General features: G+C 46.9%; 15 non-coding genes across 15 annotated transcripts; all 15 read left to right on the top strand.

Annotated features, from left to right (window-relative positions):
* The first annotated feature begins 249 nt into the window (after window positions 1-249).
* Window positions 250-440, top strand: LOC142692078 (U2 spliceosomal RNA). The gene has a single exon (XR_012860569.1). It is a non-coding gene; the product is annotated as a U2 spliceosomal RNA (small nuclear RNA).
* A 1,308-nt stretch (window positions 441-1,748) lies between these two features.
* LOC142692077 (U2 spliceosomal RNA) lies at window positions 1,749-1,939 on the top strand. The gene has a single exon (XR_012860568.1). It is a non-coding gene; the product is annotated as a U2 spliceosomal RNA (small nuclear RNA).
* A 1,283-nt stretch (window positions 1,940-3,222) lies between these two features.
* LOC142692120 (U2 spliceosomal RNA) lies at window positions 3,223-3,413 on the top strand. The gene has a single exon (XR_012860607.1). It is a non-coding gene; the product is annotated as a U2 spliceosomal RNA (small nuclear RNA).
* A 1,300-nt stretch (window positions 3,414-4,713) lies between these two features.
* Window positions 4,714-4,904, top strand: LOC142692076 (U2 spliceosomal RNA). The gene has a single exon (XR_012860567.1). It is a non-coding gene; the product is annotated as a U2 spliceosomal RNA (small nuclear RNA).
* A 1,314-nt stretch (window positions 4,905-6,218) lies between these two features.
* Window positions 6,219-6,409, top strand: LOC142692121 (U2 spliceosomal RNA). Its single transcript, XR_012860608.1, has one exon. It is a non-coding gene; the product is annotated as a U2 spliceosomal RNA (small nuclear RNA).
* Window positions 6,410-7,710: 1,301 nt separating this feature from the next.
* LOC142692075 (U2 spliceosomal RNA) lies at window positions 7,711-7,901 on the top strand. The gene has a single exon (XR_012860566.1). It is a non-coding gene; the product is annotated as a U2 spliceosomal RNA (small nuclear RNA).
* Window positions 7,902-9,203: 1,302 nt separating this feature from the next.
* LOC142692074 (U2 spliceosomal RNA) lies at window positions 9,204-9,394 on the top strand. Its single transcript, XR_012860565.1, has one exon. It is a non-coding gene; the product is annotated as a U2 spliceosomal RNA (small nuclear RNA).
* Window positions 9,395-10,709: 1,315 nt separating this feature from the next.
* On the top strand, window positions 10,710-10,900 carry LOC142692073 (U2 spliceosomal RNA). The gene has a single exon (XR_012860564.1). It is a non-coding gene; the product is annotated as a U2 spliceosomal RNA (small nuclear RNA).
* A 1,298-nt stretch (window positions 10,901-12,198) lies between these two features.
* Window positions 12,199-12,389, top strand: LOC142692072 (U2 spliceosomal RNA). Its single transcript, XR_012860563.1, has one exon. It is a non-coding gene; the product is annotated as a U2 spliceosomal RNA (small nuclear RNA).
* Window positions 12,390-13,704: 1,315 nt separating this feature from the next.
* Window positions 13,705-13,895, top strand: LOC142692071 (U2 spliceosomal RNA). Its single transcript, XR_012860562.1, has one exon. It is a non-coding gene; the product is annotated as a U2 spliceosomal RNA (small nuclear RNA).
* A 1,294-nt stretch (window positions 13,896-15,189) lies between these two features.
* On the top strand, window positions 15,190-15,380 carry LOC142692070 (U2 spliceosomal RNA). The gene has a single exon (XR_012860561.1). It is a non-coding gene; the product is annotated as a U2 spliceosomal RNA (small nuclear RNA).
* Window positions 15,381-16,674: 1,294 nt separating this feature from the next.
* Window positions 16,675-16,865, top strand: LOC142692068 (U2 spliceosomal RNA). Its single transcript, XR_012860560.1, has one exon. It is a non-coding gene; the product is annotated as a U2 spliceosomal RNA (small nuclear RNA).
* Window positions 16,866-18,187: 1,322 nt separating this feature from the next.
* On the top strand, window positions 18,188-18,378 carry LOC142692066 (U2 spliceosomal RNA). The gene has a single exon (XR_012860558.1). It is a non-coding gene; the product is annotated as a U2 spliceosomal RNA (small nuclear RNA).
* A 1,321-nt stretch (window positions 18,379-19,699) lies between these two features.
* LOC142692065 (U2 spliceosomal RNA) lies at window positions 19,700-19,890 on the top strand. Its single transcript, XR_012860557.1, has one exon. It is a non-coding gene; the product is annotated as a U2 spliceosomal RNA (small nuclear RNA).
* Window positions 19,891-21,186: 1,296 nt separating this feature from the next.
* LOC142692137 (U2 spliceosomal RNA) lies at window positions 21,187-21,377 on the top strand. Its single transcript, XR_012860622.1, has one exon. It is a non-coding gene; the product is annotated as a U2 spliceosomal RNA (small nuclear RNA).
* Window positions 21,378-21,767: the final 390 nt, after the last annotated feature.

Raw genomic sequence — 21,767 nt, 5'->3', positions numbered from 1 at the left:
GCATTTGGGCGTTGCCAAGAAGGCGTTTTTATGTCGATTCCTCCTCTTTCAGCACTGCATTGTGGTGCAAGCAAAAGAAGCAAATCCTGTGTAGCTTCCTCTCCGGCCTTTATTCACCTCCCGCTTAGTAGCTGTAAATGTGTGTGAGCCTGCAGGGCCCCATGGAATTGCCTAGGAGTAGGCTGAATCGCTGCAAGGGGTGAACAGCAGTATTAGGCAGGCTCGGTCAACGCCAGGCCCATTCGGGTTATCGCTTCTCGGCCTTTTGGCTAAGATCAAGTGTAGTATCTGTTCTTATCAGTTTAATATCTGATACGTCCCCTATCTGGGGACCATATATTAAATGGATTTTTAGAACAGGGAGATGGAAATAGAGCTTGCTCTGTCCACTCCACGCATTGACCTGGTATTGCAGTATTTCCAGGACCGGTGCACCCTTCCCTTATGTGTTTACTAAAATCAGATTCCAAAAGTGCTATTTGTGTTTGCTATTGTTTTTGTCTTTCTGATGGGATCTCCCCTTTTAATCCCATTATTTCAACACCTGTTGGACAATGCATGAGTGATAATGAGCTCATTGATTAAATGCAATTAATGAATAGATTGCCACCTCTTGTTGTGTGTCGTCTGTGTTTCTGTGTTTCCGGCATTTCACATTGGAACAGCTCATTCACCTTCCTTGTCTTCTCTCCGCCCTCCCTTTTAGGTAAGTTAAAGAGCTGCACCTGAGCCAGCCACTGATTGATTGATTGATTGATTGATTGATTGATTGATTGATTGATTGATTGATGCAGCACCACAGTCAAATAGTGGAGTGGAGTAGGGGAACAGCAAACAGCCAATAAAGCAGCCCGCCCACTCGCCTGCCCGCCACAATGGACCTACCTGTGTACACTAGATGGATGTGATGGAATGTACTGTCGTCCCTACATTTCAAGAAGAAGTAAGAATTGCAGTTGCAACAAAGCCTTGCTTGCCTACAAAGAGAGCAGCAATTTGGATTTGTTACTATGTTACCTAGAAGAATAACAAACTGTGCAAGGATGGAGGTTGTAGGAGCAAGGAGAAGTTGTCTGTAAAGTTGGTGGATGCCTATTTTCCATTTTGCAGTCCCTTGTCTCCCTCTTGTGGCCTCCTGGAGGCAAATAAATGTGCAAAAAAAAGACAGCCTGGCGGCCGGCTGTTGCAGTGTTGCCCTCTCAGGCAACACTGAGTGACTGACTGAGCCTCACCGTCTTATATAAAGTTCAGACGGAACTTTGCACGTGTCATAGTGGAGCCCTCAGGATTCCAGAGCCAGCTTTCTGACATCATAATGGGGCCTCAGAGATAAAAGCCTGGGCCCAGGCAGTGTTGGTCAGTGCTGCTCAGCAGGCAGCACTGGACTGGATTAAAGCTAATACAAGTTGTGAAGGAACAAGGGGTGGCTGTGGGCATGCACTTACTGCTGCTGCTGCTGCTGCTGCTGCTGCTGCTGCCAGTATTTGCACGGCAGGAGGGCATTTGGGCGTTGCCAAGAAGGCGTTTTTATGTCGATTCCTCCTCTTTCAGCACTGCATTGTGGTGCAAGCAAAAGAAGCAAATCCTGTGTAGCTTCCTCTCCGGCCTTTATTCACCTCCCGCTTAGTAGCTGTAAATGTGTGTGAGCCTGCAGGGCCCCATGGAATTGCCTAGGAGTAGGCTGAATCGCTGCAAGGGGTGAACAGCAGTATTAGGCAGGCTCGGTCAACGCCAGGCCCATTCGGGTTATCGCTTCTCGGCCTTTTGGCTAAGATCAAGTGTAGTATCTGTTCTTATCAGTTTAATATCTGATACGTCCCCTATCTGGGGACCATATATTAAATGGATTTTTAGAACAGGGAGATGGAAATAGAGCTTGCTCTGTCCACTCCACGCATTGACCTGGTATTGCAGTATTTCCAGGACCGGTGCACCCTTCCCTTATGTGTTTACTAAAATCAGATTCGAAAAGTGCTATTTGTGTTTGCTATTGTTTTTGTCTTTCTGATGGGATCTCCCCTTTTAATCCCATTATTTCAACACCTGTTGGACAATGCATGAGTGATAATGAGCTCATTGATTAAATGCAATTAATGAATAGATTGCCACCTCTTGTTGTGTGTCGTCTGTGTTTCTGTGTTTCCGGCATTTCACATTGGAACAGCTCATTCACCTTCCTTGTCTTCTCTCCGCCCTCCCTTTTAGGTAAGTTAAAGAGCTGCACCTGAGCCAGCCACTGATTGATTGATTGATTGATTGATTGATTGATTGATGCAGCACCACAGTCAAATAGTGGAGTGGAGTAGGGGAACAGCAAACAGCCAATAAAGCAGCCCGCCCGCTCGCCTGCCCGCCACAATGGACCTACCTGTGTACACTAGATGGATGTGATGGAATGTACTGTCGTCCCTACATTTCAAGAAGAAGTAAGAATTGCAGTTGCAACAAAGCCTTGCTTGCCTACAAAGAGAGCAGCAATTTGGATTTGTTACTATGTTACCTAGAAGAATAACAAACTGTGCAAGGATGGAGGTTGTAGGAGCAAGGAGAAGTTGTCTGTAAAGTTGGTGGATGCCTATTTTCCATTTTGCAGTCCCTTGTCTCCCTCTTGTGGCCTCCTGGAGGCAAATAAATGTGCAAAAAAAAGACAGCCTGGCGGCCGGCTGTTGCAGTGTTGCCCTCTCAGGCAACACTGAGTGACTGACTGAGCCTCACCGTCTTATATAAAGTTCAGACGGAACTTTGCACGTGTCATAGTGGAGCCCTCAGGATTCCAGAGCCAGCTTTCTGACATCATAATGGGGCCTCAGAGATAAAAGCCTGGGCCCAGGCAGTGTTGGTCAGTGCTGCTCAGCAGGCAGCACTGGACTGGATTAAAGCTAATACAAGTTGTGAAGGAACAAGGGGTGGCTGTGGGCATGCACTTACTGCTGCTGCTGCTGCTGCTGCTGCCAGTATTTGCACGGCAGGAGGGCATTTGGGCGTTGCCAAGAAGGCGTTTTTATGTCGATTCCTCCTCTTTCAGCACTGCATTGTGGTGCAAGCAAAAGAAGCAAATCCTGTGTAGCTTCCTCTCCGGCCTTTATTCACCTCCCGCTTAGTAGCTGTAAATGTGTGTGAGCCTGCAGGGCCCCATGGAATTGCCTAGGAGTAGGCTGAATCGCTGCAAGGGGTGAACAGCAGTATTAGGCAGGCTCGGTCAACGCCAGGCCCATTCGGGTTATCGCTTCTCGGCCTTTTGGCTAAGATCAAGTGTAGTATCTGTTCTTATCAGTTTAATATCTGATACGTCCCCTATCTGGGGACCATATATTAAATGGATTTTTAGAACAGGGAGATGGAAATAGAGCTTGCTCTGTCCACTCCACACATTGACCTGGTATTGCAGTATTTCCAGGACCGGTGCACCCTTCCCTTATGTGTTTACTAAAATCAGATTCCAAAAGTGCTATTTGTGTTTGCTATTGTTTTTGTCTTTCTGATGGGATCTCCCCTTTTAATCCCATTATTTCAACACCTGTTGGACAATGCATGAGTGATAATGAGCTCATTGATTAAATGCAATTAATGAATAGATTGCCACCTCTTGTTGTGTGTCGTCTGTGTTTCTGTGTTTCCGGCATTTCACATTGGAACAGCTCATTCACCTTCCTTGTCTTCTCTCCGCCCTCCCTTTTAGGTAAGTTAAAGAGCTGCACCTGAGCCAGCCACTGATTGATTGATTGATTGATTGATTGATTGATTGATTGATTGATTGATTGATGCAGCACCACAGTCAAATAGTGGAGTGGAGTAGGGGAACAGCAAACAGCCAATAAAGCAGCCCGCCCGCTCGCCTGCCCGCCACAATGGACCTACCTGTGTACACTAGATGGATGTGATGGAATGTACTGTCGTCCCTACATTTCAAGAAGAAGTAAGAATTGCAGTTGCAACAAAGCCTTGCTTGCCTACAAAGAGAGCAGCAATTTGGATTTGTTACTATGTTACCTAGAAGAATAACAAACTGTGCAAGGATGGAGGTTGTAGGAGCAAGGAGAAGTTGTCTGTAAAGTTGGTGGATGCCTATTTTCCATTTTGCAGTCCCTTGTCTCCCTCTTGTGGCCTCCTGGAGGCAAATAAATGTGCAAAAAAAAGACAGCCTGGCGGCCGGCTGTTGCAGTGTTGCCCTCTCAGGCAACACTGAGTGACTGACTGAGCCTCACCGTCTTATATAAAGTTCAGACGGAACTTTGCACGTGTCATAGTGGAGCCCTCAGGATTCCAGAGCCAGCTTTCTGACATCATAATGGGGCCTCAGAGATAAAAGCCTGGGCCCAGGCAGTGTTGGTCAGTGCTGCTCAGCAGGCAGCACTGGACTGGATTAAAGCTAATACAAGTTGTGAAGGAACAAGGGGTGGCTGTGGGCATGCACTTACTGCTGCTGCTGCTGCTGCTGCTGCTGCTGCCAGTATTTGCACGGCAGGAGGGCATTTGGGCGTTGCCAAGAAGGCGTTTTTATGTCGATTCCTCCTCTTTCAGCACTGCATTGTGGTGCAAGCAAAAGAAGCAAATCCTGTCTGGCTTCCTCTCCGGCCTTTATTCACCTCCCGTGTAGCTGTGAGTGTGTGAGCCTGCAGGGCCCCATGGAATTGCCTAGGAGTAGGCTGAATCGCTGCAAGGGGTGAACAGCAGTATTAGGCAGGCTCGGTCAACGCCAGGCCCATTCGGGTTATCGCTTCTCGGCCTTTTGGCTAAGATCAAGTGTAGTATCTGTTCTTATCAGTTTAATATCTGATACGTCCCCTATCTGGGGACCATATATTAAATGGATTTTTAGAACAGGGAGATGGAAATAGAGCTTGCTCTGTCCACTCCACGCATTGACCTGGTATTGCAGTATTTCCAGGACCGGTGCACCCTTCCCTTATGTGTTTACTAAAATCAGATTCCAAAAGTGCTATTTGTGTTTGCTATTGTTTTTGTCTTTCTGATGGGATCTCCCCTTTTAATCCCATTATTTCAACACCTGTTGGACAATGCATGAGTGATAATGAGCTCATTGATTAAATGCAATTAATGAATAGATTGCCACCTCTTGTTGTGTGTCGTCTGTGTTTCTGTGTTTCCGGCATTTCACATTGGAACAGCTCATTCACCTTCCTTGTCTTCTCTCCGCCCTCCCTTTTAGGTAAGTTAAAGAGCTGCACCTGAGCCAGCCACTGATTGATTGATTGATTGATTGATTGATTGATTGATTGATTGATTGATTGATTGATTGATTGATGCAGCACCACAGTCAAATAGTGGAGTGGAGTAGGGGAACAGCAAACAGCCAATAAAGCAGCCCGCCCGCTCGCCTGCCCGCCACAATGGACCTACCTGTGTACACTAGATGGATGTGATGGAATGTACTGTCGTCCCTACATTTCAAGAAGAAGTAAGAATTGCAGTTGCAACAAAGCCTTGCTTGCCTACAAAGAGAGCAGCAATTTGGATTTGTTACTATGTTACCTAGAAGAATAACAAACTGTGCAAGGATGGAGGTTGTAGGAGCAAGGAGAAGTTGTCTGTAAAGTTGGTGGATGCCTATTTTCCATTTTGCAGTCCCTTGTCTCCCTCTTGTGGCCTCCTGGAGGCAAATAAATGTGCAAAAAAAAGACAGCCTGGCGGCCGGCTGTTGCAGTGTTGCCCTCTCAGGCAACACTGAGTGACTGACTGAGCCTCACCGTCTTATATAAAGTTCAGACGGAACTTTGCACGTGTCATAGTGGAGCCCTCAGGATTCCAGAGCCAGCTTTCTGACATCATAATGGGGCCTCAGAGATAAAAGCCTGGGCCCAGGCAGTGTTGGTCAGTGCTGCTCAGCAGGCAGCACTGGACTGGATTAAAGCTAATACAAGTTGTGCAGGAACAAGGGGTGGCTGTGGGCATGCACTTACTGCTGCTGCTGCTGCTGCTGCTGCTGCCAGTATTTGCACGGCAGGAGGGCATTTGGGCGTTGCCAAGAAGGCGTTTTTATGTCGATTCCTCCTCTTTCAGCACTGCATTGTGGTGCAAGCAAAAGAAGCAAATCCTGTGTAGCTTCCTCTCCGGCCTTTATTCACCTCCCGCTTAGTAGCTGTAAATGTGTGTGAGCCTGCAGGGCCCCATGGAATTGCCTAGGAGTAGGCTGAATCGCTGCAAGGGGTGAACAGCAGTATTAGGCAGGCTCGGTCAACGCCAGGCCCATTCGGGTTATCGCTTCTCGGCCTTTTGGCTAAGATCAAGTGTAGTATCTGTTCTTATCAGTTTAATATCTGATACGTCCCCTATCTGGGGACCATATATTAAATGGATTTTTAGAACAGGGAGATGGAAATAGAGCTTGCTCTGTCCACTCCACGCATTGACCTGGTATTGCAGTATTTCCAGGACCCGTGCACCCTTCCCTTATGTGTTTACTAAAATCAGATTCCAAAAGTGCTATTTGTGTTTGCTATTGTTTTTGTCTTTCTGATGGGATCTCCCCTTTTAATCCCATTATTTCAACACCTGTTGGACAATGCATGAGTGATAATGAGCTCATTGATTAAATGCAATTAATGAATAGATTGCCACCTCTTGTTGTGTGTCGTCTGTGTTTCTGTGTTTCCGGCATTTCACATTGGAACAGCTCATTCACCTTCCTTGTCTTCTCTCCGCCCTCCCTTTTAGGTAAGTTAAAGAGCTGCACCTGAGCCAGCCACTGATTGATTGATTGATTGATTGATTGATTGATTGATTGATTGATTGATGCAGCACCACAGTCAAATAGTGGAGTGGAGTAGGGGAACAGCAAACAGCCAATAAAGCAGCCCGCCCGCTCGCCTGCCCGCCACAATGGACCTACCTGTGTACACTAGATGGATGTGATGGAATGTACTGTCGTCCCTACATTTCAAGAAGAAGTAAGAATTGCAGTTGCAACAAAGCCTTGCTTGCCTACAAAGAGAGCAGCAATTTGGATTTGTTACTATGTTACCTAGAAGAATAACAAACTGTGCAAGGATGGAGGTTGTAGGAGCAAGGAGAAGTTGTCTGTAAAGTTGGTGGATGCCTATTTTCCATTTTGCAGTCCCTTGTCTCCCTCTTGTGGCCTCCTGGAGGCAAATAAATGTGCAAAAAAAAGACAGCCTGGCGGCCGGCTGTTGCAGTGTTGCCCTCTCAGGCAACACTGAGTGACTGACTGAGCCTCACCGTCTTATATAAAGTTCAGACGGAACTTTGCACGTGTCATAGTGGAGCCCTCAGGATTCCAGAGCCAGCTTTCTGACATCATAATGGGGCCTCAGAGATAAAAGCCTGGGCCCAGGCAGTGTTGGTCAGTGCTGCTCAGCAGGCAGCACTGGACTGGATTAAAGCTAATACAAGTTGTGAAGGAACAAGGGGTGGCTGTGGGCATGCACTTACTGCTGCTGCTGCTGCTGCTGCTGCTGCTGCCAGTATTTGCACGGCAGGAGGGCATTTGGGCGTTGCCAAGAAGGCGTTTTTATGTCGATTCCTCCTCTTTCAGCACTGCATTGTGGTGCAAGCAAAAGAAGCAAATCCTGTGTAGCTTCCTCTCCGGCCTTTATTCACCTCCCGCTTAGTAGCTGTAAATGTGTGTGAGCCTGCAGGGCCCCATGGAATTGCCTAGGAGTAGGCTGAATCGCTGCAAGGGGTGAACAGCAGTATTAGGCAGGCTCGGTCAACGCCAGGCCCATTCGGGTTATCGCTTCTCGGCCTTTTGGCTAAGATCAAGTGTAGTATCTGTTCTTATCAGTTTAATATCTGATACGTCCCCTATCTGGGGACCATATATTAAATGGATTTTTAGAACAGGGAGATGGAAATAGAGCTTGCTCTGTCCACTCCACGCATTGACCTGGTATTGCAGTATTTCCAGGACCGGTGCACCCTTCCCTTATGTGTTGACTAAAATCAGATTCCAAAAGTGCTATTTGTGTTTGCTATTGTTTTTGTCTTTCTGATGGGATCTCCCCTTTTAATCCCATTATTTCAACACCTGTTGGACAATGCATGAGTGATAATGAGCTCATTGATTAAATGCAATTAATGAACAGATTGCCACCTCTTGTTGTGTGTCGTCTGTGTTTCTGTGTTTCCGGCATTTCACATTGGAACAGCTCATTCACCTTCCTTGTCTTCTCTCCGCCCTCCCTTTTAGGTAAGTTAAAGAGCTGCACCTGAGCCAGCCACTGATTGATTGATTGATTGATTGATTGATTGATTGATTGATTGATTGATTGATTGATTGATTGATGCAGCACCACAGTCAAATAGTGGAGTGGAGTAGGGGAACAGCAAACAGCCAATAAAGCAGCCCGCCCGCTCGCCTGCCCGCCACAATGGACCTACCTGTGTACACTAGATGGATGTGATGGAATGTACTGTCGTCCCTACATTTCAAGAAGAAGTAAGAATTGCAGTTGCAACAAAGCCTTGCTTGCCTACAAAGAGAGCAGCAATTTGGATTTGTTACTATGTTACCTAGAAGAATAACAAACTGTGCAAGGATGGAGGTTGTAGGAGCAAGGAGAAGTTGTCTGTAAAGTTGGTGGATGCCTATTTTCCATTTTGCAGTCCCTTGTCTCCCTCTTGTGGCCTCCTGGAGGCAAATAAATGTGCAAAAAAAAGACAGCCTGGCGGCCGGCTGTTGCAGTGTTGCCCTCTCAGGCAACACTGAGTGACTGACTGAGCCTCACCGTCTTATATAAAGTTCAGACGGAACTTTGCACGTGTCATAGTGGAGCCCTCAGGATTCCAGAGCCAGCTTTCTGACATCATAATGGGGCCTCAGAGATAAAAGCCTGGGCCCAGGCAGTGTTGATCAGTGCTGCTCAGCAGGCAGCACTGGACTGGATTAAAGCTAATACAAGTTGTGAAGGAACAAGGGGTGGCTGTGGGCATGCACTTACTGCTGCTGCTGCTGCCAGTATTTGCACGGCAGGAGGGCATTTGGGCGTTGCCAAGAAGGCGTTTTTATGTCGATTCCTCCTCTTTCAGCACTGCATTGTGGTGCAAGCAAAAGAAGCAAATCCTGTGTAGCTTCCTCTCCGGCCTTTATTCACCTCCCGCTTAGTAGCTGTAAATGTGTGTGAGCCTGCAGGGCCCCATGGAATTGCCTAGGAGTAGGCTGAATCGCTGCAAGGGGTGAACAGCAGTATTAGGCAGGCTCGGTCAACGCCAGGCCCATTCGGGTTATCGCTTCTCGGCCTTTTGGCTAAGATCAAGTGTAGTATCTGTTCTTATCAGTTTAATATCTGATACGTCCCCTATCTGGGGACCATATATTAAATGGATTTTTAGAACAGGGAGATGGAAATAGAGCTTGCTCTGTCCACTCCACGCATTGACCTGGTATTGCAGTATTTCCAGGACCGGTGCACCCTTCCCTTATGTGTTTACTAAAATCAGATTCCAAAAGTGCTATTTGTGTTTGCTATTGTTTTTGTCTTTCTGATGGGATCTCCCCTTTTAATCCCATTATTTCAACACCTGTTGGACAATGCATGAGTGATAATGAGCTCATTGATTAAATGCAATTAATGAATAGATTGCCACCTCTTGTTGTGTGTCGTCTGTGTTTCTGTGTTTCCGGCATTTCACATTGGAACAGCTCATTCACCTTCCTTGTCTTCTCTCCGCCCTCCCTTTTAGGTAAGTTAAAGAGCTGCACCTGAGCCAGCCACTGATTGATTGATTGATTGATTGATTGATTGATTGATTGATTGATTGATTGATTGATTGATTGATTGATGCAGCACCACAGTCAAATAGTGGAGTGGAGTAGGGGAACAGCAAACAGCCAATAAAGCAGCCCGCCCGCTCGCCTGCCCGCCACAATGGACCTACCTGTGTACACTAGATGGATGTGATGGAATGTACTGTCGTCCCTACATTTCAAGAAGAAGTAAGAATTGCAGTTGCAACAAAGCCTTGCTTGCCTACAAAGAGAGCAGCAATTTGGATTTGTTACTATGTTACCTAGAAGAATAACAAACTGTGCAAGGATGGAGGTTGTAGGAGCAAGGAGAAGTTGTCTGTAAAGTTGGTGGATGCCTATTTTCCATTTTGCAGTCCCTTGTCTCCCTCTTGTGGCCTCCTGGAGGCAAATAAATGTGCAAAAAAAAGACAGCCTGGCGGCCGGCTGTTGCAGTGTTGCCCTCTCAGGCAACACTGAGTGACTGACTGAGCCTCACCGTCTTATATAAAGTTCAGACGGAACTTTGCACGTGTCATAGTGGAGCCCTCAGGATTCCAGAGCCAGCTTTCTGACATCATAATGGGGCCTCAGAGATAAAAGCCTGGGCCCAGGCAGTGTTGGTCAGTGCTGCTCAGCAGGCAGCACTGGACTGGATTAAAGCTAATACAAGTTGTGAAGGAACAAGGGGTGGCTGTGGGCATGCACTTACTGCTGCTGCTGCTGCTGCTGCTGCCAGTATTTGCACGGCAGGTGGGCATTTGGGCGTTGCCAAGAAGGCGTTTTTATGTCGATTCCTCCTCTTTCAGCACTGCATTGTGGTGCAAGCAAAAGAAGCAAATCCTGTGTAGCTTCCTCTCCGGCCTTTATTCACCTCCCGCTTAGTAGCTGTAAATGTGTGTGAGCCTGCAGGGCCCCATGGAATTGCCTAGGAGTAGGCTGAATCGCTGCAAGGGGTGAACAGCAGTATTAGGCAGGCTCGGTCAACGCCAGGCCCATTCGGGTTATCGCTTCTCGGCCTTTTGGCTAAGATCAAGTGTAGTATCTGTTCTTATCAGTTTAATATCTGATACGTCCCCTATCTGGGGACCATATATTAAATGGATTTTTAGAACAGGGAGATGGAAATAGAGCTTGCTCTGTCCACTCCACGCATTGACCTGGTATTGCAGTATTTCCAGGACCGGTGCACCCTTCCCTTATGTGTTTACTAAAATCAGATTCCAAAAGTGCTATTTGTGTTTGCTATTGTTTTTGTCTTTCTGATGGGATCTCCCCTTTTAATCCCATTATTTCAACACCTGTTGGACAATGCATGAGTGATAATGAGCTCATTGATTAAATGCAATTAATGAATAGATTGCCACCTCTTGTTGTGTGTCGTCTGTGTTTCTGTGTTTCCGGCATTTCACATTGGAACAGCTCATTCACCTTCCTTGTCTTCTCTCCGCCCTCCCTTTTAGGTAAGTTAAAGAGCTGCACCTGAGCCAGCCACTGATTGATTGATTGATTGATTGATTGATTGATTGATTGATTGATTGATGCAGCACCACAGTCAAATAGTGGAGTGGAGTAGGGGAACAGCAAACAGCCAATAAAGCAGCCCGCCCGCTCGCCTGCCCGCCACAATGGACCTACCTGTGTACACTAGATGGATGTGATGGAATGTACTGTCGTCCCTAAATTTCAAGAAGAAGTAAGAATTGCAGTTGCAACAAAGCCTTGCTTGCCTACAAAGAGAGCAGCAATTTGGATTTGTTACTATGTTACCTAGAAGAATAACAAACTGTGCAAGGATGGAGGTTGTAGGAGCAAGGAGAAGTTGTCTGTAAAGTTGGTGGATGCCTATTTTCCATTTTGCAGTCCCTTGTCTCCCTCTTGTGGCCTCCTGGAGGCAAATAAATGTGCAAAAAAAAGACAGCCTGGCGGCCGGCTGTTGCAGTGTTGCCCTCTCAGGCAACACTGAGTGACTGACTGAGCCTCACCGTCTTATATAAAGTTCAGACGGAACTTTGCACGTGTCATAGTGGAGCCCTCAGGATTCCAGAGCCAGCTTTCTGACATCATAATGGGGCCTCAGAGATAAAAGCCTGGGCCCAGGCAGTGTTGGTCAGTGCTGCTCAGCAGGCAGCACTGGACTTGATTAAAGCTAATACAAGTTGTGAAGGAACAAGGGGTGGCTGTGGGCATGCACTTACTGCTGCTGCTGCTGCTGCTGCTGCTGCCAGTATTTGCACGGCAGGAGGGCATTTGGGCGTTGCCAAGAAGGCGTTTTTATGTCGATTCCTCCTCTTTCAGCACTGCATTGTGGTGCAAGCAAAAGAAGCAAATCCTGTGTAGCTTCCTCTCCGGCCTTTATTCACCTCCCGCTTAGTAGCTGTAAATGTGTGTGAGCCTGCAGGGCCCCATGGAATTGCCTAGGAGTAGGCTGAATCGCTGCAAGGGGTGAACAGCAGTATTAGGCAGGCTCGGTCAACGCCAGGCCCATTCGGGTTATCGCTTCTCGGCCTTTTGGCTAAGATCAAGTGTAGTATCTGTTCTTATCAGTTTAATATCTGATACGTCCCCTATCTGGGGACCATATATTAAATGGATTTTTAGAACAGGGAGATGGAAATAGAGCTTGCTCTGTCCACTCCACGCATTGACCTGGTATTGCAGTATTTCCAGGACCGGTGCACCCTTCCCTTATGTGTTTACTAAAATCAGATTCCAAAAGTGCTATTTGTGTTTGCTATTGTTTTTGTCTTTCTGATGGGATCTCCCCTTTTAATCCCATTATTTCAACACCTGTTGGACAATGCATGAGTGATAATGAGCTCATTGATTAAATGCAATTAATGAATAGATTGCCACCTCTTGTTGTGTGTCGTCTGTGTTTCTGTGTTTCCGGCATTTCACATTGGAACAGCTCATTCACCTTCCTTGTCTTCTCTCCGCCCTCCCTTTTAGGTAAGTTAAAGAGCTGCACCTGAGCCAGCCACTGATTGATTGATTGATTGATTGATTGATTGATTGATTGATTGATTGATTGATTGATGCAGCACCACAGTCAAATAGTGGAGTGGAGTAGGGGAACAGCAAACAGCCAATAAAGCAGCCCGCCCGCTCGCCTGCCCGCCACAATGGACCTACCTGTGTACACTAGATGGATGTGATGGAATGTACTGTCGTCCCTACATTTCAAGAAGAAGTAAGAATTGCAGTTGCAACAAAGCCTTGCTTGCCTACAAAGAGAGCAGCAATTTGGATTTGTTACTATGTTACCTAGAAGAATAACAAACTGTGCAAGGATGGAGGTTGTAGGAGCAAGGAGAAGTTGTCTGTAAAGTTGGTGGATGCCTATTTTCCATTTTGCAGTCCCTTGTCTCCCTCTTGTGGCCTCCTGGAGGCAAATAAATGTGCAAAAAAAAGACAGCCTGGCGGCCGGCTGTTGCAGTGTTGCCCTCTCAGGCAACACTGAGTGACTGACTGAGCCTCACCGTCTTATATAAAGTTCAGACGGAACTTTGCACGTGTCATAGTGGAGCCCTCAGGATTCCAGAGCCAGCTTTCTGACATCATAATGGGGCCTCAGAGATAAAAGCCTGGGCCCAGGCAGTGTTGGTCAGTGCTGCTCAGCAGGCAGCACTGGACTGGATTAAAGCTAATACAAGTTGTGAAGGAACAAGGGGTGGCTGTGGGCATGCACTTACTGCTGCTGCTGCTGCTGCTGCTGCTGCTGCTGCTGCCAGTATTTGCACGGCAGGAGGGCATTTGGGCGTTGCCAAGAAGGCGTTTTTATGTCGATTCCTCCTCTTTCAGCACTGCATTGTGGTGCAAGCAAAAGAAGCAAATCCTGTGTAGCTTCCTCTCCGGCCTTTATTCACCTCCCGCTTAGTAGCTGTAAATGTGTGTGAGCCTGCAGGGCCCCATGGAATTGCCTAGGAGTAGGCTGAATCGCTGCAAGGGGTGAACAGCAGTATTAGGCAGGCTCGGTCAACGCCAGGCCCATTCGGGTTATCGCTTCTCGGCCTTTTGGCTAAGATCAAGTGTAGTATCTGTTCTTATCAGTTTAATATCTGATACGTCCCCTATCTGGGGACCATATATTAAATGGATTTTTAGAACAGGGAGATGGAAATAGAGCTTGCTCTGTCCACTCCACGCATTGACCTGGTATTGCAGTATTTCCAGGACCGGTGCACCCTTCCCTTATGTGTTTACTAAAATCAGATTCCAAAAGTGCTATTTGTGTTTGCTATTGTTTTTGTCTTTCTGATGGGATCTCCCCTTTTAATCCCATTATTTCAACACCTGTTGGACAATGCATGAGTGATAATGAGCTCATTGATTAAATGCAATTAATGAATAGATTGCCACCTCTTGTTGTGTGTCGTCTGTGTTTCTGTGTTTCCGGCATTTCACATTGGAACAGCTCATTCACCTTCCTTGTCTTCTCTCCGCCCTCCCTTTTAGGTAAGTTAAAGAGCTGCACCTGAGCCAGCCACTGATTGATTGATTGATTGATTGATTGATTGATTGATTGATTGATGCAGCACCACAGTCAAATAGTGGAGTGGAGTAGGGGAACAGCAAACAGCCAATAAAGCAGCCCGCCCGCTCGCCTGCCCGCCACAATGGACCTACCTGTGTACACTAGATGGATGTGATGGAATGTACTGTCGTCCCTACATTTCAAGAAGAAGTAAGAATTGCAGTTGCAACAAAGCCTTGCTTGCCTACAAAGAGAGCAGCAATTTGGATTTGTTACTATGTTACCTAGAAGAATAACAAACTGTGCAAGGATGGAGGTTGTAGGAGCAAGGAGAAGTTGTCTGTAAAGTTGGTGGATGCCTATTTTCCATTTTGCAGTCCCTTGTCTCCCTCTTGTGGCCTCCTGGAGGCAAATAAATGTGCAAAAAAAAGACAGCCTGGCGGCCGGCTGTTGCAGTGTTGCCCTCTCAGGCAACACTGAGTGACTGACTGAGCCTCACCGTCTTATATAAAGTTCAGACGGAACTTTGCACGTGTCATAGTGGAGCCCTCAGGATTCCAGAGCCAGCTTTCTGACATCATAATGGGGCCTCAGAGATAAAAGCCTGGGCCCAGGCAGTGTTGGTCAGTGCTGCTCAGCAGGCAGCACTGGACTGGATTAAAGCTAATACAAGTTGTGAAGGAACAAGGGGTGGCTGTGGGCATGCACTTACTGCTGCTGCTGCTGCTGCTGCTGCTGCCAGTATTTGCACGGCAGGAGGGCATTTGGGCGTTGCCAAGAAGGCGTTTTTATGTCGATTCCTCCTCTTTCAGCACTGCATTGTGGTGCAAGCAAAAGAAGCAAATCCTGTGTAGCTTCCTCTCCGGCCTTTATTCACCTCCCGCTTAGTAGCTGTAAATGTGTGTGAGCCTGCAGGGCCCCATGGAATTGCCTAGGAGTAGGCTGAATCGCTGCAAGGGGTGAACAGCAGTATTAGGCAGGCTCGGTCAACGCCAGGCCCATTCGGGTTATCGCTTCTCGGCCTTTTGGCTAAGATCAAGTGTAGTATCTGTTCTTATCAGTTTAATATCTGATACGTCCCCTATCTGGGGACCATATATTAAATGGATTTTTAGAACAGGGAGATGGAAATAGAGCTTGCTCTGTCCACTCCACGCATTGACCTGGTATTGCAGTATTTCCAGGACCGGTGCACCCTTCCCTTATGTGTTTACTAAAATCAGATTCCAAAAGTGCTATTTGTGTTTGCTATTGTTTTTGTCTTTCTGATGGGATCTCCCCTTTTAATCCCATTATTTCAACACCTGTTGGACAATGCATGAGTGATAATGAGCTCATTGATTAAATGCAATTAATGAATAGATTGCCACCTCTTGTTGTGTGTCGTCTGTGTTTCTGTGTTTCCGGCATTTCACATTGGAACAGCTCATTCACCTTCCTTGTCTTCTCTCCGCCCTCCCTTTTAGGTAAGTTAAAGAGCTGCACCTGAGCCAGCCACTGATTGATTGATTGATTGATTGATTGATTGATTGATTGATTGATGCAGCACCACAGTCAAATAGTGGAGTGGAGTAGGGGAACAGCAAACAGCCAATAAAGCAGCCCGCCCGCTCGCCTGCCCGCCACAATGGACCTACCTGTGTACACTAGATGGATGTGATGGAATGTACTGTCGTCCCTACATTTCAAGAAGAAGTAAGAATTGCAGTTGCAACAAAGCCTTGCTTGCCTACAAAGAGAGCAGCAATTTGGATTTGTTACTATGTTACCTAGAAGAATAACAAACTGTGCAAGGATGGAGGTTGTAGGAGCAAGGAGAAGTTGTCTGTAAAGTTGGTGGATGCCTATTTTCCATTTTGCAGTCCCTTGTCTCCCTCTTGTGGCCTCCTGGAGGCAAATAAATGTGCAAAAAAAAGACAGCCTGGCGGCCGGCTGTTGCAGTGTTGCCCTCTCAGGCAACACTGAGTGACTGACTGAGCCTCACCGTCTTATATAAAGTTCAGACGGAACTTTGCACGTGTCATAGTGGAGCCCTCAGGATTCCAGAGCCAGCTTTCTGACATCATAATGGGGCCTCAGAGATAAAAGCCTGGGCCCAGGCAGTGTTGGTCAGTGCTGCTCAGCAGGCAGCACTGGACTGGATTAAAGCTAATACAAGTTGTGAAGGAACAAGGGGTGGCTGTGGGCATGCACTTACTGCTGCTGCTGCTGCTGCTGCTGCTGCCAGTATTTGCACGGCAGGAGGGCATTTGGGCGTTGCCAAGAAGGCGTTTTTATGTCGATTCCTCCTCTTTCAGCACTGCATTGTGGTGCAAGCAAAAGAAGCAAATCCTGTGTAGCTTCCTCTCCGGCCTTTATTCACCTCCCGCTTAGTAGCTGTAAATGTGTGTGAGCCTGCAGGGCCCCATGGAATTGCCTAGGAGTAGGCTGAATCGCTGCAAGGGGTGAACAGCAGTATTAGGCAGGCTCGGTCAACGCCAGGCCCATTCGGGTTATCGCTTCTCGGCCTTTTGGCTAAGATCAAGTGTAGTATCTGTTCTTATCAGTTTAATATCTGATACGTCCCCTATCTGGGGACCATATATTAAATGGATTTTTAGAACAGGGAGATGGAAATAGAGCTTGCTCTGTCCACTCCACGCATTGACCTGGTATTGCAGTATTTCCAGGACCGGTGCACCCTTCCCTTATGTGTTTACTAAAATCAGATTCCAAAAGTGCTATTTGTGTTTGCTATTGTTTTTGTCTTTCTGATGGGATCTCCCCTTTTAATCCCATTATTTCAACACCTGTTGGACAATGCATGAGTGATAATGAGCTCATTGATTAAATGCAATTAATGAATAGATTGCCACCTCTTGTTGTGTGTCGTCTGTGTTTCTGTGTTTCCGGCATTTCACATTGGAACAGCTCATTCACCTTCCTTGTCTTCTCTCCGCCCTCCCTTTTAGGTAAGTTAAAGAGCTGCACCTGAGCCAGCCACTGATTGATTGATTGATTGATTGATTGATTGATTGATTGATTGATTGATTGATTGATTGATTGATTGATTGATGCAGCACCACAGTCAAATAGTGGAGTGGAGTAGGGGAACAGCAAACAGCCAATAAAGCAGCCCGCCCGCTCGCCTGCCCGCCACAATGGACCTACCTGTGTACACTAGATGGATGTGATGGAATGTACTGTCGTCCCTACATTTCAAGAAGAAGTAAGAATTGCAGTTGCAACAAAGCCTTGCTTGCCTACAAAGAGAGCAGCAATTTGGATTTGTTACTATGTTACCTAGAAGAATAACAAACTGTGCAAGGATGGAGGTTGTAGGAGCAAGGAGAAGTTGTCTGTAAAGTTGGTGGATGCCTATTTTCCATTTTGCAGTCCCTTGTCTCCCTCTTGTGGCCTCCTGGAGGCAAATAAATGTGCAAAAAAAAGACAGCCTGGCGGCCGGCTGTTGCAGTGTTGCCCTCTCAGGCAACACTGAGTGACTGACTGAGCCTCACCGTCTTATATAAAGTTCAGACGGAACTTTGCACGTGTCATAGTGGAGCCCTCAGGATTCCAGAGCCAGCTTTCTGACATCATAATGGGGCCTCAGAGATAAAAGCCTGGGCCCAGGCAGTGTTGGTCAGTGCTGCTCAGCAGGCAGCACTGGACTGGATTAAAGCTAATACAAGTTGTGAAGGAACAAGGGGTGGCTGTGGGCATGCACTTACTGCTGCTGCTGCTGCTGCTGCTGCTGCCAGTATTTGCACGGCAGGAGGGCATTTGGGCGTTGCCAAGAAGGCGTTTTTATGTCGATTCCTCCTCTTTCAGCACTGCATTGTGGTGCAAGCAAAAGAAGCAAATCCTGTGTAGCTTCCTCTCCGGCCTTTATTCACCTCCCGCTTAGTAGCTGTAAATGTGTGTGAGCCTGCAGGGCCCCATGGAATTGCCTAGGAGTAGGCTGAATCGCTGCAAGGGGTGAACAGCAGTATTAGGCAGGCTCGGTCAACGCCAGGCCCATTCGGGTTATCGCTTCTCGGCCTTTTGGCTAAGATCAAGTGTAGTATCTGTTCTTATCAGTTTAATATCTGATACGTCCCCTATCTGGGGACCATATATTAAATGGATTTTTAGAACAGGGAGATGGAAATAGAGCTTGCTCTGTCCACTCCACGCATTGACCTGGTATTGCAGTATTTCCAGGACCGGTGCACCCTTCCCTTATGTGTTTACTAAAATCAGATTCCAAAAGTGCTATTTGTGTTTGCTATTGTTTTTGTCTTTCTGATGGGATCTCCCCTTTTAATCCCATTATTTCAACACCTGTTGGACAATGCATGAGTGATAATGAGCTCATTGATTAAATGCAATTAATGAATAGATTGCCACCTCTTGTTGTGTGTCGTCTGTGTTTCTGTGTTTCCGGCATTTCACATTGGAACAGCTCATTCACCTTCCTTGTCTTCTCTCCGCCCTCCCTTTTAGGTAAGTTAAAGAGCTGCACCTGAGCCAGCCACTGATTGATTGATTGATTGATTGATTGATTGATTGATTGATTGATTGATTGATTGATTGATTGATTGATGCAGCACCACAGTCAAATAGTGGAGTGGAGTAGGGGAACAGCAAACAGCCAATAAAGCAGCCCGCCCGCTCGCCTGCCCGCCACAATGGACCTACCTGTGTACACTAGATGGATGTGATGGAATGTACTGTCGTCCCTACATTTCAAGAAGAAGTAAGAATTGCAGTTGCAACAAAGCCTTGCTTGCCTACAAAGAGAGCAGCAATTTGGATTTGTTACTATGTTACCTAGAAGAATAACAAACTGTGCAAGGATGGAGGTTGTAGGAGCAAGGAGAAGTTGTCTGTAAAGTTGGTGGATGCCTATTTTCCATTTTGCAGTCCCTTGTCTCCCTCTTGTGGCCTCCTGGAGGCAAATAAATGTGCAAAAAAAAGATAGCCTGGCGGCCGGCTGTTGCAGTGTTGCCCTCTCAGGCAACACTGAGTGACTGACTGAGCCTCACCGTCTTATATAAAGTTCAGACGGAACTTTGCACGTGTCATAGTGGAGCCCTCAGGATTCCAGAGCCAGCTTTCTGACATCATAATGGGGCCTCAGAGATAAAAGCCTGGGCCCAGGCAGTGTTGGTCAGTGCTGCTCAGCAGGCAGCACTGGACTGGATTAAAGCTAATACAAGTTGTGAAGGAACAAGGGGTGGCTGTGGGCATGCACTTACTGCTGCTGCTGCTGCTGCTGCTGCTGCTGCCAGTATTTGCACGGCAGGAGGGCATTTGGGCGTTGCCAAGAAGGCGTTTTTATGTCGATTCCTCCTCTTTCAGCACTGCATTGTGGTGCAAGCAAAAGAAGCAAATCCTGTGTAGCTTCCTCTCCGGCCTTTATTCACCTCCCGCTTAGTAGCTGTAAATGTGTGTGAGCCTGCAGGGCCCCATGGAATTGCCTAGGAGTAGGCTGAATCGCTGCAAGGGGTGAACAGCAGTATTAGGCAGGCTCGGTCAACGCCAGGCCCATTCGGGTTATCGCTTCTCGGCCTTTTGGCTAAGATCAAGTGTAGTATCTGTTCTTATCAGTTTAATATCTGATACGTCCCCTATCTGGGGACCATATATTAAATGGATTTTTAGAACAGGGAGATGGAAATAGAGCTTGCTCTGTCCACTCCACGCATTGACCTGGTATTGCAGTATTTCCAGGACCGGTGCACCCTTCCCTTATGTGTTTACTAAAATCAGATTCCAAAAGTGCTATTTGTGTTTGCTATTGTTTTTGTCTTTCTGATGGGATCTCCCCTTTTAATCCCATTATTTCAACACCTGTTGGACAATGCATGAGTGATAATGAGCTCATTGATTAAATGCAATTAATGAATAGATTGCCACCTCTTGTTGTGTGTCGTCTGTGTTTCTGTGTTTCCGGCATTTCACATTGGAACAGCTCATTCACCTTCCTTGTCTTCTCTCCGCCCTCCCTTTTAGGTAAGTTAAAGAGCTGCACCTGAGCCAGCCACTGATTGATTGATTGATTGATTGATTGATTGATTGATTGATTGATTGATTGATGCAGCACCACAGTCAAATAGTGGAGTGGAGTAGGGGAACAGCAAACAGCCAATAAAGCAGCCCGCCCGCTCGCCTGCCCGCCACAATGGACCTACCTGTGTACACTAGATGGATGTGATGGAATGTACTGTCGTCCCTACATTTCAAGAAGAAGTAAGAATTGCAGTTGCAACAAAGCCTTGCTTGCCTACAAAGAGAGCAGCAATTTGGATTTGTTACTATGTTACCTAGAAGAATAACAAACTGTGCAAGGATGGAGGTTGTAGGAGCAAGGATAAGTTGTCTGTAAAGTTGGTGGATGCCTATTTTCCATTTTGCAGTCCCTTGTCTCCCTCTTGTGGCCTCCTGGAGGCAAATAAATGTGCAAAAAAAAGACAGCCTGGCAGCCGGCTGTTGCAGTGTTGCCCTCTCAGGCAACACTGAGTGACTGACTGAGCCTCACCGTCTTATATAAAGTTCAGACGGAACTTTGCACGTGTCATAGTGGAGCCCTCAGGATTCCAGAGCCAGCTTTCTGACATCATAATGGGGCCTCAGAGATAAAAGCCTGGGCCCAGGCAGTGTTGGTCAGTGCTGCTCAGCAGGCAGCACTGGACTGGATTAAAGCTAATACAAGTTGTGAAGGAACAAGGGGTGGCTGTGGGCATGCACTTACTGCTGCTGCTGCTGCTGCTGCCAGTATTTGCACGGCAGGAGGGCATTTGGGCGTTGCCAAGAAGGCGTTTTTATGTCGATTCCTCCTCTTTCAGCACTGCATTGTGGTGCAAGCAAAAGAAGCAAATCCTGTGTAGCTTCCTCTCCGGCCTTTATTCACCTCCCGCTTAGTAGCTGTAAATGTGTGTGAGCCTGCAGGGCCCCATGGAATTGCCTAGGAGTAGGCTGAATCGCTGCAAGGGGTGAACAGCAGTATTAGGCAGGCTCGGTCAACGCCAGGCCCATTCGGGTTATCGCTTCTCGGCCTTTTGGCTAAGATCAAGTGTAGTATCTGTTCTTATCAGTTTAATATCTGATACGTCCCCTATCTGGGGACCATATATTAAATGGATTTTTAGAACAGGGAGATGGAAATAGAGCTTGCTCTGTCCACTCCACGCATTGACCTGGTATTGCAGTATTTCCAGTACCGGTGCACCCTTCCCTTATGTGTTTACTAAAATCAGATTCCAAAAGTGCTATTTGTGTTTGCTATTGTTTTTGTCTTTCTGATGGGATCTCCCCTTTTAATCCCATTATTTCAACACCTGTTGGACAATGCATGAGTGATAATGAGCTCATTGATTAAATGCAATTAATGAATAGATTGCCACCTCTTGTTGTGTGTCGTCTGTGTTTCTGTGTTTCCGGCATTTCACATTGGAACAGCTCATTCACCTTCCTTGTCTTCTCTCCGCCCTCCCTTTTAGGTAAGTTAAAGAGCTGCACCTGAGCCAGCCACTGATTGATTGATTGATTGATTGATTGATTGATTGATTGATTGATTGATTGATTGATTGATGCAGCACCACAGTCAAATAGTGGAGTGGAGTA

This window comes from Rhinoderma darwinii (assembly GCF_050947455.1).
Source record: "Rhinoderma darwinii isolate aRhiDar2 chromosome 5 unlocalized genomic scaffold, aRhiDar2.hap1 SUPER_5_unloc_39, whole genome shotgun sequence".
Lineage (NCBI taxonomy): Eukaryota > Metazoa > Chordata > Amphibia > Anura > Rhinodermatidae > Rhinoderma > Rhinoderma darwinii.
Note: the sequence above shows the minus strand (reverse complement) of the source record. Positions and strands in the feature narration are given on the sequence as shown.